Source organism: Nanorana parkeri, unplaced genomic scaffold, assembly GCF_000935625.1.
Source record: "Nanorana parkeri isolate BGI_ZX_2015 unplaced genomic scaffold, ASM93562v1 scaffold771, whole genome shotgun sequence".
Lineage (NCBI taxonomy): Eukaryota > Metazoa > Chordata > Amphibia > Anura > Dicroglossidae > Nanorana > Nanorana parkeri.
In genome coordinates this window covers 357,492-371,100 of record NW_017307039.1, presented here as the reverse complement: position 1 = coordinate 371,100, position 13,609 = coordinate 357,492, and the positions used below count along the sequence as shown (strand labels likewise).

Below are 13,609 nucleotides of genomic sequence, written 5' to 3'. Positions count from 1 at the left end.
TTTTTCATTTGTTAAAATATATATATATATAATCTGTAGCTTCATCTTGGACTACCTGCTTATGGCATATTTCTTTTACTGAAACATGTTATTGATCTTTTAACTGACAAAGGTATTAACCTGACTCTATGTTGTTTTTTAGGGTATAGGTATTATAATAACTCAACCCTTTTATCTATTCAGCACCCAGCACTGGCTCTCAATCTAGTAGGTGGTGAACCTTTATAATTGGCTTTTTCACTTGAGAGATAATGAAGCAGTAATGTATGGACAGCCTAGGGATATATATTAATTAAAATATAATTGCTTTTATTATGCAATTTATATTTAGGACAAGTTTACTCTTAAGTTCTCTGTGTGCTCTTGTTACTGGCTGTGACCAAAGCTGAATAATTTGCTACCGGCATCCTGCTAGAACAGGAGCCGCATAGTTTAATCTTGATGGACATGTCTTTTTTAATCTTTGTACACATGCTGTCATGGAGGATGCACTTTGCAAAGTTGTGGTCACTAACTCTAATGTTGGCCATGCGTTTGGAAATGTTGTAACATTTGCAAAAGCTTTGTTCGGGTTGATGTTTGAAAACACAACAACAAATCCTCAGTAGACTGCAACCGATGACTGACTATTTCCTGGAGTGCCCACATGATCGAAGTTAGGATGAAAATAGATCTAACCAGCCTTTAGATCGTCAGTGCAGTGACCTTGATTAATATGCACTTCATTCCGAGTCTTTCGATCACTCAAAACTGGGAAACACTGTAAACAGAGGGTGGAGGGTTACTTAAATCTAGGAGATCTTGTTTTCTAATCAATAGCTCTAAGACTGCCAACAAAAGTGTTATTTGTATGTAGTACAGTACATGCTTACATGCTTGCCGTAGTCAAATAATCATCAGGTGTAGAACTCCATATAAGCAGTATTGTTATGCCAGCAATGGTTAGAATTAGCATATCAGATACAAAATAAAGTAAAACTCCACTAGGACCCATTTGTTGCTAAACTGAAAGCTAGGACCAATTAACTCCAGCAGGTCATCTCTGAGCGGTCAGCATCCCTGATACAGTAGGAGCCCCTATGTTTTTTTACTTATCTGAATGATGAATTACATTTAATAGTACATGTTCTTGATATGTTTAATGACCGTGTTCATTGAACTCTATTGACTGGTACTTTTAGAGATCCCCACCAGAAAGCATTGTGTCATACAATGGTAGCTCACACTACAACCCAATTATACTGTACATAAGTAAGCGTTTCCGACCAGTCCAATTATTTTTCATCCCATAGAACTGTGGTGTGATATAGTGTATTTTCTAATATAGCAGATCTGATTATAATATATGTGGGTACCTTAGCATTTCACATTTACCTTATTATCTCTCTGTACACACGCACTAAGAAAAGATTTTTGGTATTCTCTTTTTTTTTGTTTTAACACTTCACATCTGTTTCCTCTGCTGTTTGTATATTCATTTTGATACCATAGACTTGCTCATATATAAATACGGTCCCTTCTCCATGCAATTTGTTCTTTTATATTTTTTAACTGCTTAGAATAATGTAACTTCAAAGTGTGGGTACAGAAACAGGGAAATTGTCCTTAAAGGAGAACTATGGGGTTAGGGCTTTTCCACATAGTTCTCCTAAGGGTAACGGGAGGACACAAACTAGCGTCCTCCCGTCACCCACAGCTCAGTATACCGCGAGCTACAGCTCGCAGTATACTGAGACGCCGCAGCCGGAACGGATCCCGACAATTATGCCTGGATCCACCCAGCTGCGTGAGTGACAGCTGGCTCTGCCTATCTGAAGGCAGAGCCAGCTGTACCCGCCCCTTCCCCCGTCCGTTCCGCCAAACAGCGCAGGAGGATCGGATAGGGGAAGGGGGAAATCCAGTCCCTCCCCTGTCACGGCTCTCTGCCGGCACAGGATCGAGGGGTGAGCGAACGCCCCGATCTACTGAGCCGACCTGTGACAGTTTCATTGTCACAGGTCGGCTAGAACTATGAGGCTGAGTGAAAATCACTCACCCTATAGTTCTCCTTTAACAAAATGTTATATCAACAGGCATGGGTTACATTTCTGCTTCATTGTTACATCCTCGTAGTGTAGCCCCTCTCCAATGAGTCTGTAACACCAGACCTGGCCCTGTGTCTGCAGGGGGAAACACGTCATCTCATTTATGTTTAACCATGGTAATTATAGTAAGTCATTAATAGGATAACATTTGCAATGCAAACTGAACTGAGAAGCAGGTTGTTTGAGAAATGACACAATAAATAGCCCACTCTCCTTTCAAAGCCAGTGCCTTTTTTAGGTTGTGTGCCTTACATGACAGTCTTAAAGTGGACCTGTCACCTAAATCCAGCAACGGAAGCCAATACTGTTGAGGTCATCTAATATTAAATAAAATCTTTACAAAATTTACTGACATGATTTGTGTGAAGTGACACAACTATACAAAGTCCATTTCGAGGTCCTACCTTCCTTCAGCACTGCTGCATGGTTGTCAAACATTTTGTTTAATCCTTTGTGGGTCTGCGACCAGGTGGAGAAAGATGACATGTTATAGTTAATGGCCTCCATACGTCACAAAACTGCTTCAACATCTAACTGATGTTGCAGATTAATGCTCAGATAATTTTCCAAGAGCAGGTTATATGTACTGTGTGCCATTAATATCTTGTATACTCATCAAGATATCTAAGTGGGTTGGCATCGTTTTTTCATCATTGATTTTCCTTTTTTGTTTTATATTTTAGTATTTTTATTTCCTTAATTTATAGAGATCCATCAAAAGAACAAATATGGGTGTTACCATTGCTTGCTTCTTTCTGACAATGGCAGTTGCTAGCTGTCATGCTGATCCACTGGCCTCAGTACGTTTCTGAGTCACTGACAAGTAACAAGTTGTTAGATCAGCAGTCAGAGTACAGTATCCTTATCTCCATGGTTGTTCTGAGTTACTAATTCAACATACTGTATTACACCAAACAGATTAACATAACAGCCTGGCATCTAGTATTTGCAGAAGAAGAGGCCAGCAATGGCAGTCTCATGTTTATCTCATGACAGCTTTCCTGCTAATGCAATCCACAAGAATAAAAATGTGTTTATATGAAGACTCGTTGCTATCAGAGCAGCAAGACCCTTGCTTAAAGGTCTGTGTACTCTACTTTATGTTCTGGTATTCCCAGTGATAGGGTGAGTTAGGGAAATGGTTGGAAGTTTGATGGCACAACGGAACATTGATGGCCCATTAAGGGGATAACATGACACCTGACCTGTATCCTCACCCACCCAAAACAGCTCAGTAAATTCTGTGTGGCGTTATCATTTAAAAATCGATTGGTAAAATATTGACCAACCCTTAAGTATGGCTACCTCCAATGTGTGCTGGTGACAGGTGTACATTAAAGGAAGGAATTACCTTGTCAAATGTTACAGGGGAAAGAATATGCAGGTTTAAGCGTATATACAAAATTAAAAAAAACTGATCAGTAGTAAATGTACATTGTATTGTCATCATTAACATGCTGTAATTGTGTAGCATCACTTGTATCCCTCTATTTGTGTGTACATATTTATATATTTTTGTAATGTATGTGCTGTGTACCTATCATTTGCATTTTAAATGTAAAGCCAGACTTTGCTTTATGAAGATGTCTGACATTATGCGCTTTGTGACCTTAAGTAGCAATATGTAGGTTTTGTTTTTAAGTACACTGTCAGTTTTAAAATGAGAAAATATTTCATTAAAATTGTGTTTAATCACATAATACTGTTTGTTGTGTCAATTTTTTGTGTTGATATTTTCTTATGATTTCAACCATGTTCCCTTGTTTATGCTGAGTAGGTATTTAATTATCCTGTTATGGTCAGTTTACAGTTTATATAGCTATACAAAGATATGATAAAATCTGTATTTACAAGAAATAGCAAGCAGATTCATTATCTTTATTTGTTATTCCAGTTATGTTATTTACTTGTTTTAGCCATTGTTACTATCCCCTTTCCCCTTTAATGTGGACCATGTACAAGAGCTTATGATTTTTCTTACAGGAACAATCATAAAGGATTTTTGCTTTGCTTTTAGCTGTGCTTGGCACAAGGTAATGACACTGGTATTATTTATAGGCATAAGGGGGAAATACCTCCATAACCTTATGAGTTATGTGGCCCTCTGCAGACTTTGAAACTCCAAACCTAAGCTTCAATGATATGCCTTTAAATGTATAAACGTTCCGCAGCTGTGAAACAAATGTGCTGCATTCTTCTGGTACAAGTGGGATCCCACCCTGAGCCTCTGGCTGCAAAAACTGGTAAGGTGACCATTATAGCCCACTGTCACTTTTGCATTATGTTACTCACTCGTGTTACTCAGTGGTACATTCACCATGTAGTACAGGCATCCCTGTGAGCTGGTGGTCAGTGTGAATATCAACATTGTTGTGTGAGCCAGAAAAACGTACATATGGCAGCCAGGGCCGGATTTACTCTCTCTGCTGCCCCAAGACCAGGTTCCTCAATGCGCCCCCCTACCCGGCAACCCCCCGATGGAGAATGGCAAACCTGCAGGCTGCATACAAGTGATCTCGGCCACATCGCTGGGATCACTTGTACAAAACAAGCGACGGCTTCCCTGCTGTACATTTAGCTCTGCTTGCCCAAAACAACCACCCGCCGGCGCCCGGAACAGCATGTCCCAGGCATCAGGAGATAGGAATTCCACACCCCTGCTGCCCCCTACTCCCTGCTGCCCCAAGGCCATTTTCAACATTGTTGTGTGAGCCAGAAAAACGTACATATCACAGCCAGGGCCGGATTTACTCTCTCTGCTGCCCCAAGGCCAGGTTCCTCAATGCGCCCCCCTACCCGGCAACCCCCCGATGGAGAATGGCAGACCTGCAGGCTGCATACAAGTGATCTCGGCCACATTGCTGAGATCACTTGTACAAAACAAGCGGCGGCTTCCCTGCAGTACATTTAGCTCTGCTTGCCCAAAACAACCACCCGACCGGAACAGCATGTCCCAGGCATCAGGAGATAGGAATTCCACACCCCTGCTGCCCCCTACTCCCTGCTGCCCCAAGGCCGGGCCTTGGTTGGCCTTGTGCGAAATCCGGCCCTGATCACAGCACTGCGTAACAGGAAATACAATTTTGGACTGTGCCCTAGTAATTATTACTGGTATTTATATATCGCTGACAATTTACACAGTGCACATTCACATCAGTCCCTGCCCTCAATGAGCTTACAATCTAAGGTCCCTATTGCACACAGAGCCAATTTAGACAGGAGCCATTTCACCTTCCAGCATGTCTTTGGGAGGAAACCCACGGAAGCACATGCAAACTCCTTGCAGATGGTGTCCTGACCAGGATTCAAACCATGGGATCCCAGTACTGCATGGCTAACATCATACCTAACACCATTGTGCTGCTATCATCTATAAGGGTGTCTGCCTTTTATAGTTACTACACCCCCTATAAAGTCATGTCTGGCACCAGATCTGCTTGTAGGGACCTTTAAACCATAGGTAGTGTGGCTGTAAGGTTACAATATTACAATGCCAGATGCCCAGAAAAGAGGTGAAAGAAAATCAGCATATGTGCTTTGAAGGTTAGCAATTTATTCTTAGCCATATAAAAATGCTTCATTCAGCTCACATTGCACTGCATTGGGTCATATCTGCCCCACAACCCTTAAATAGAGAAACAGAAAATAGCTTCCAGCCTGTAATGTTAGAAAATTTGTGAGCAAAAACTGGAAGAGAACAAGGTATCATCAGAGGCATCATAATACCATTCCAAAATATGCCATCCATATTATGCCATATTATGCCATATTAAAAGTATTTATACATATACTATAATATACCATAAATGGGAGTCATGGTCAAATAGAAAAAATACAACCATAGTGTAGGTTTGAAAGGGCAGCTTCATTTCATTCAAGCAAATAGTAATGCAGGGAAGTTTGGGGAATGTTACTAGGCAATTAACACATTCAGGAATTCACTGACAATACATTCTTATTCTTTGGTTTATCATTCAACAGGATTGACTCCAAATGGATGATTTACTAAAGGGAAATAGGCTGGTGACTTTGCAGGGGAAGTTTCCCTTAGCTTAGTGAATGAGGTGAAGCTCTGCTGACTTCCATCACCAGACATGTGCAGGCAAAATTACTTTTATTTTCCTTGAACGTGTTTGCGTATTCTTACCTGAGTTAAATTTTACCACATTCACTAAGCTGAAGGGAAAATTCCCTTACCAAGTGAACAGCCTATTTGCTTTTAGTAAACCAACCCCCAAAGGTTCAGTGATATCCATCATGGTCTAAAACAGAGACCTTAGCTGGTAGTACATTTATGGTCCTCCAGTGTTGCCTCCATAGGACTAAATAAATTCAATAATTCAATAAAATAATTTTTGTTTGCTTTCTTCATTCATTGCTTTTGTAGAGCTGGGAAACAGAATTCTTACAAATTTGTTACAAATCTCTCAGTCATTGTAACTTTTATTTTTGCCAATATTACTTTTCTTTAGGTGCTCAAGAAAAGGTAATATTGACCCAAAACATTTTGCTCTTTTACAAAGGCTGTAGGAAGAAAGTTATAATAAAGTGAATGAGATACTTCTGGAAGCTGCTAAAATACCACCATTTTGTATGCATCATTCACACTGATTTGTGGACCCCATGCATCTCACTCTGGTGTGTTGTATATTGTCTGCATATGATTTTGGGACTACTTAAAGTGACATTACCTTTGTGCACCTGGAAACCGATACTTCCATAATAAAATCTACTGGTGCGGCTTAAAAGCTTTCAATTATACTAGCAGAGCACTTCAGTCCTAATGACTGATTTACAGAAGAATCCCTACCACGAGACAAGGCAACTCCCTGGCAGCTGCCTCTCAGAGGCTTACCATTTACCGCTTTGCTGCCTCCTGGTACAGCAGAAACAAAAGGTAACACCGTGTGTCAAAATGTGTTTCCTGCACTGTTTAATCGGTATTCACAACAACTAGTACAACCACAGTTGTGAGATGTGGAGCTTTTCTCTGAGGTTTTCTATGCTCGTGGGCCAACATTTCAGGGTGCCTTGGTCAGAACAAAAAGAGAATGGCCCGGATTGCGCCTCAGCGTCTTGCTCTCAAAAAATGTTTTTTGTAGTTGTCAAAGGGACTAGGAGATTTATATTACCGTAAGCTCCCATAATTGGGCTGCCTGCCAACTGTGTACATGTTACTATATTTATGAGACTTCCTGATTTATAACAAGGTAATACATCCTTATATTTTTAAACTCCAGCGACTGATTAATGCTAATGCACTTTTCAGAAAAGCACCTGATTCTTACAGCAGAGGGTAAGGCCTGATGGTCAGCAGTGACAGAAAATATCATCCGGAATTATCATTGAGCTTTCAATACAGTCTTAATCCATTAACAGCAATCTTAATATTACAGCGATGATGTTCTCCTGTGAAAATGCACACATGAAGAATTATCAAATTACTGTCAGAAGACAAAGTTGTCATTATCAAACGTAGAAGATGAAATTATCACTTGACAAGATTCAGACATGCATTGGACAATTGGTCTGATGGGTACTCAATAGTGGCTAAGGGAAGCTCATTATGATAGCAAAGACAGCTGCCCCCCATGATAAGTTTGTGCTTACTCTGTACTGAACCGTCCAATTAAATGAGAATAAGAGTCCCTGGGCTCCAACTCATCAAACACATGCTGTCACAGGCTTTAAATTACTTGATGATTCTCTGTATTTCAAGGGCAAATGCATCTTTGCTATATTTAGAACTGTAGTATTTACTGATTTTGCAAGTTAATGTTCATTAGCTCGCCAAAGACTTTTCTGCATTATCTGAACGGACGGATGTTTCATGCTTCTGAGGCATGGATGTGATCCATCTAGGTCCATTAATGTCAATATGGCTACTCCAGCTTTAACTCCCATTCAAATTAATGGGATAAGCAGTATAACCACTAATGGACCTCAATGGATCATCCTCACAGGCCATTTAAATTTAGACTTGTTAATGCCAAGAAAGATTAATTAATGTGACCAGTAATGCAAAATGCAAGACAATTATTTAGTGATGTGAATATAATCTTATCTTTTTAGTGTAAAATAGCCATAAATGTATTTTCTCTAGCATTTTTTTTGCCGCGACCAGGAAGTTACTCGGGTTTCCCTGAACTTCCTGGTTGTGGAGGAGAGTACTGAGAGCAGAGGAGCCATAGGCTCTCTCTGCCGTGAGTCAATCTGTGACTGCAGGGTGGGGGCGTGGCCGACTGCATGCTGTGTGTGTCTATGGACGCACACAGCTAGGCATGGGCAGGGCCGTCACAGCAGTGAAAACTTTTTTTTTTTTTTGCAAGTCTGACCACCATAAAAAAAATAAAAAAAACATGGGTAGCCATTGTTCTCCTATGATCAGATAGCTCTGGAGTAAAAAAAAGTTGTTTAAAAAAAAATTAAAATAAAATTCATGGCCCATATTAGAAGATTTGGGGCATGTAAATGCAGAGAAATGTTGTGGTTCAGGACACACAGGTTCTGTGTGTTTGGATGTTGAATGCATTGTATGTGGGTAAGACATAGTTACACAGTTACATAGTATTTGGAGTTTAATAAAGACATACGTCCATCAAGTCCAACCCATATAGGTTCACGCATCATCTCGTTCTTAGGGATACTGGTATCCCTGGATATTACGGTCCCTCAAGAAATTGTCCAAACATTTCTTGAACAAATCTACACTCTTGGCTGAAATCACTGCCGATGGCAGTGAGTTCCAGACCTTAGCCGCTCTTACTGTAAAGAACCCTCTTTGCCCATTGTGCTGGAATTTTTTCTCCAACTTTAGGTGGTGGCCTCTAGTCTTTGTAATGGAGTTAATCTAAAACAGTTTGTTGCCAATGTTGCTTGCATATCCCCCCTTAATCTCCTTAATTCCAGCGTGAACATGTTTAAGGTCAGAAGCCTTGTCTCATAGCTCTGGTCCTACATTCCCCTAATTAGTTTTGTTGCCCTCCGCTGGACTCTCTCCAGTTCAAGAACATCCCTTCTCAGTACCGGCGACCAAAAATGGACCGCGTACTCCAGATGTGGCCGAACCAACGATCTATATAGAGGCACAATTATAGACTTGTCCCTGCAATACATCCCCTTCTTAATACAGGACAAGACCCTGCTAGCTTTGTTTACCGCAGCTTGGCACTGCAAGCTACCATTCAGTTTGTGGTCTACAATGACCCCCAAATCTTTTTCTATTTCTGACTTCCCTAGCGGCATACCCATGATTGTATAGCCTATTTGTTTATTTTTATGTCCAAAGTACATTACTTTGCATTTATCGACATTAAACCTCATCTGCCATAGTGTTGCCCACTCCCCTATTTTATCCAGGTCCTCCTGCAATGTTATATTGTCACGATCCGTTTCTAGTACCCTCCCTATTTTTGTATCGTCTGCAAACACGAAAACATGGCTATTTATTCCCTCCCCGATGTCATTAATGAATAGGTTGAACAGTATCGGACCCAGCACAGATCCTAGGCAAACCGGGAGCCTAACACCGTTTGTCTATTCACTTCAGCCCTGTATGGATGATTTCAACACACGTTACTTGCAGCTATTATAGGAGTTAACCCCTTCCTGGCTGCAATCTGTTCCCCAGTCCCAATAATGTTCCCCAGCATGGTGCCTCATGCTGTTATGTAAATAAACGTCCTCTGCTTCAGAGCTACTAGCCAACACTTTGTGCAACTGATAGCTCTCAATTTCAACTGCCGCTTACATCTTCAGTTGCCCCCTGAAAAGTGGGAACCAATTAGAGTGGTTTCATATTATGTGATTACAATGTAAGCTGTGACAAAATAAGCTTTTAGCCTGCAGATAAACACTGCCACCTTCAAGCTGTGGTGCAATCTGCAGAGACATCTATTTAATATTGTTCTTTTCAGATACAATTACATTAACAATTATTCATTTTAAAATAGAAAACAATGTTTTTACATTTTTGTGCATTTGTAAGTCTACAATAAAGAAAAACAAGGTTTTTATTAAAACTACATTAAGAAATGACTTATATGCACTCAAACTACAGTGTTTAACTGTCTAAGAGAGTTGGGAGAGATTTTTCTTTCACTTCCTTCTGTCTACAGGACAGGTTGTAAAGTCACACCTGCCTAAAGGGACACAGATAGAAAAACGAAAAATCTGATATAAGTTTAAAAACCATCATCTGCTCCATCAAAAATGTAAACATTTCTGTGTATGTTTTGGTGCATAGGCAGCCCATTACAATGAATGAACCGTCCCTTGCATTAACGCACCACACAAATATATACAGGGTCTGTTTTTTGGAGTGACAGAAATATCACAAAAGTGATATATTATATAGCCTGTATTTAAAGCTGTGTATCTTGTCTGTCTGGTGTGCTCCTTCCTGTGGGGATTTCCCTAACAGGAGTCGCTGGTTAACTGTATTTTCCATTAATTTTAATATGAGACTATGTAATCTTTTGAATCCAAGGAAAACAAAGCTTACAGCAGCATGTTATACATCCTGGTCATATCGAGGCTTATTCATTGAAGGTGAGAAAGTGCACTTTCTAAAATCAACAGGACAGAATTAATTGGACTCTTCGCTTTGGGGAGGATTTATAAATCATCAGCCCAAACGTACACTGGGCAAATACTGTTTACACAGCATTCCTACCACTAGATGGAGCCAAGGAGCATAGGCGAGAATGGCATGCAAAACTGCATTCACCCAGTGTGTGGCTGGGAAGATTTATAAATTAGGCCCTTTGTGGCATTGTTCTTTCATTCCCCTATTGCATAATCCTATTTGTACAATCTCTATCTGAAATGTGTCTGTATGATCACGTGTTACATCTTTCTGTGTCGATGGGCTTTTGTCTGCATAAGAACTGTTCTTCTCTATACAAGTCTATAGGAAAACAAAGCTGCTTGAAGTGAAATGCAGCTTAGAAAGAGATCGAATGCAGATTAGAAAGAGGTCAACTGCAGGACACATGCCCCTGTCAATTAACTCTTATTAATTTCAGAATAATCCCAAACTGGTCAAAAAAACATAAATCATCAACATGACCGACATGGGTGTTGTTTTGAAGCCCAGATTCTAGATCTGAAAAACCAGCTGGCGACACTAAAAAACATAGAGAAGAGTTTTACCCATCAGGTACTGGCAGGGGCCACCATAGAGGAGGGTGATAGTATGGAGGAGCAGGACCTGGAGGTTGGTAACTGGGTAACAGAAGGCGGGGCAGGAGAAAAAGTGTCAGAGAAGCTAGTCCTGAGCTATTGCACCCCAATAAATATGCCCGTTTGCATGATGTTGGGGATATCAGCTCAGGGGTAGCATTGCTGGAGCAGAATATCTCCTCTATCTGCAAGGGGACTGACTGCTCAAGTAAAGATAGACAGATCCTAGTGTTACGGGATCCAATATTTAGGAGGACAGACAGGGTAATCTGCCATAAAGAACGTGATCACTGAACAGTATGTTGTTTACCAGGAGCACGGGTTTGGCACATTGGGGATCGAATGGACATATTATTCGGTGGGGCTGGTGAAGACCCAGCTGTCATGGTACATGTTGGTACCAATGACAAAGTCAGGGGAAGATGGAGTGTCCTTAATGGATTTGAAGAACGGGAACACTTGCAGCTATAATTGGGTTTAACCCCTTCCTGGCTGCAATCTGTTTCCCAGCCCCACTAACGTTCCCCAGCATGATGCCTGACGCATTCCATTTATCAACAAATGCAAAACATCGAAAGTTAAAACAGGGTGGTTAACTAGCAAAGCAAAGCAATATATAAAGAAAAAGGATATGGCCTTCAAAAATGTAAGTCAGAGGGGTCTCTACCAGCATTTAAAAACTACCAGGAATGCAAGAAAAGATGCCAATGAGCAATCAGGGCTGCAAAAATAGAGTAAGAAGAACACATAGCAATCGAAAGCAAAAAAAACTCCAAGAAATTATATAAATATATAAATAGTAAAAGGGTAAGGACAGAACATGTAGACCACATAACGGATGAAAAGGGGAAGTTAGCTACCAGCGACAGGGGGAACGCAGATGCGTTAAATAAATTTTTTGCTTCTGTCTTTAGCAAGCAAAATGGAAGAATTGGAACCTTTACTACTAAAAGAGAGACTGACAGGGTTAATGATCAAGGCATCAGCTCCAGTAACAATAGTTTTAACATATCTCAGTGGCTGTCAGAGATAGAGTCTAGAAAGATTAAATGTAAACAAATCTCCGGGACCAGATGGGTTACATCTGTGGGTACTCAAGGAACTTAGCCAGGTCATAGCTAGAGGACTGTTCATAATCTTTATGGACACTGTAATGTCAGGTATGGTACCAGCTGATTGACGGAAAGCAAATGTGGAACCAATATACAAAAAGGGAAATTAAGTACACCGGGTAACTATAGGCCAGTCAGCTTAACATTAATAGCAAAATATTCAAAGGCATGATAAGGGACTACATGCAGGAATTTGTCTATGAATATGGTATTATAAGAAGCAACAAACATGGTCTCATGAAGGACTGTTCTTGTCAGGCCAATCTATTAACAGTCTATGAGGAATGAAGTGTTAATTCAGACAGAGGAATACCAGTAGACATGGTGTAGCTTGACTTTGCTAAAGCATTTGATACAGTACCCCACAAATGTTTAATTATAAACTAAGGTTTATCACTTTAGATGAAATTGCATGTACATGGGTGGAAAATTAGCTGCATGAACAGATCCAAAGGGTAGTAATAAATGGGTAATTTTCTAATAGGGCAAAAATTGTGTGCCCCAGGATTCGGTCCTGGAACCAATCCTGTTTATCTTATACATCATTGACATAAAGATTGGAATAAATAGTTCAATCTCGGTTTTTACAGATGATACTAAACCGTGTAGGGCAGTAAATTCTCAGCAGGACATAAATTCACTTCAGCAAGACCTAGATAAAATTGAGGCATGGGCTACAAAATGGCAAATGTGACTTATTATTGAAAAATGTAAGGCTATGCACATGGGAGCAAAGTACCCAAACTACTACTTGGGGGTGCTCCATTGAGGAAGTTAGACATGGAGAAAGACCTGGGGGTGCTCATAGATTACAGATTCGGCAATAGTATACAATGCCAAGCAGCAGCCAGCAAAGCAAACAGGATACTATCCAGCATTAAAAAGGGAATTTGGTAAGGGATAAAAACATAATTTTACCACTTTATAAATTGCTGGTTCGGCCTCACCTTGAGTATGCGGTCCAGTTTTGGTCACCAACCCTCAGGAAAGATGTCCTCAAACTTGAGAGAGTTCAGAAAAGGGCTACAAAATTAATAAAGGGGATGGAAAGCCTGAGCTATGAGGGTCACCTCCAGAAATTAAACTTATTATCCTTAGAAAAAAGGCACTTAAGAGAGGACCTAATTTTAATCTTCCAAATCATTAATGGGGACCACAATATTTAGAATACACCCTAAAGCTGGCCATATTTGTTATCAATGGCAAAACAATAGCCATAGCAGACCAAGA

General features: G+C 40.3%; 1 long non-coding RNA gene across 1 annotated transcript; it reads right to left on the bottom strand.

Moving 5' to 3' along the window:
- Positions 1 to 1,334: 1,334 nt before the first annotated feature.
- Positions 1,335 to 12,516, bottom strand: LOC108793665. Its single transcript, XR_001941654.1, has 3 exons — positions 12,504 to 12,516; positions 3,781 to 3,786; positions 1,335 to 1,496 (listed from the first exon to the last, which is right to left on the bottom strand). It is a non-coding gene; the product is annotated as an uncharacterized LOC108793665 (long non-coding RNA).
- Positions 12,517 to 13,609: the final 1,093 nt, after the last annotated feature.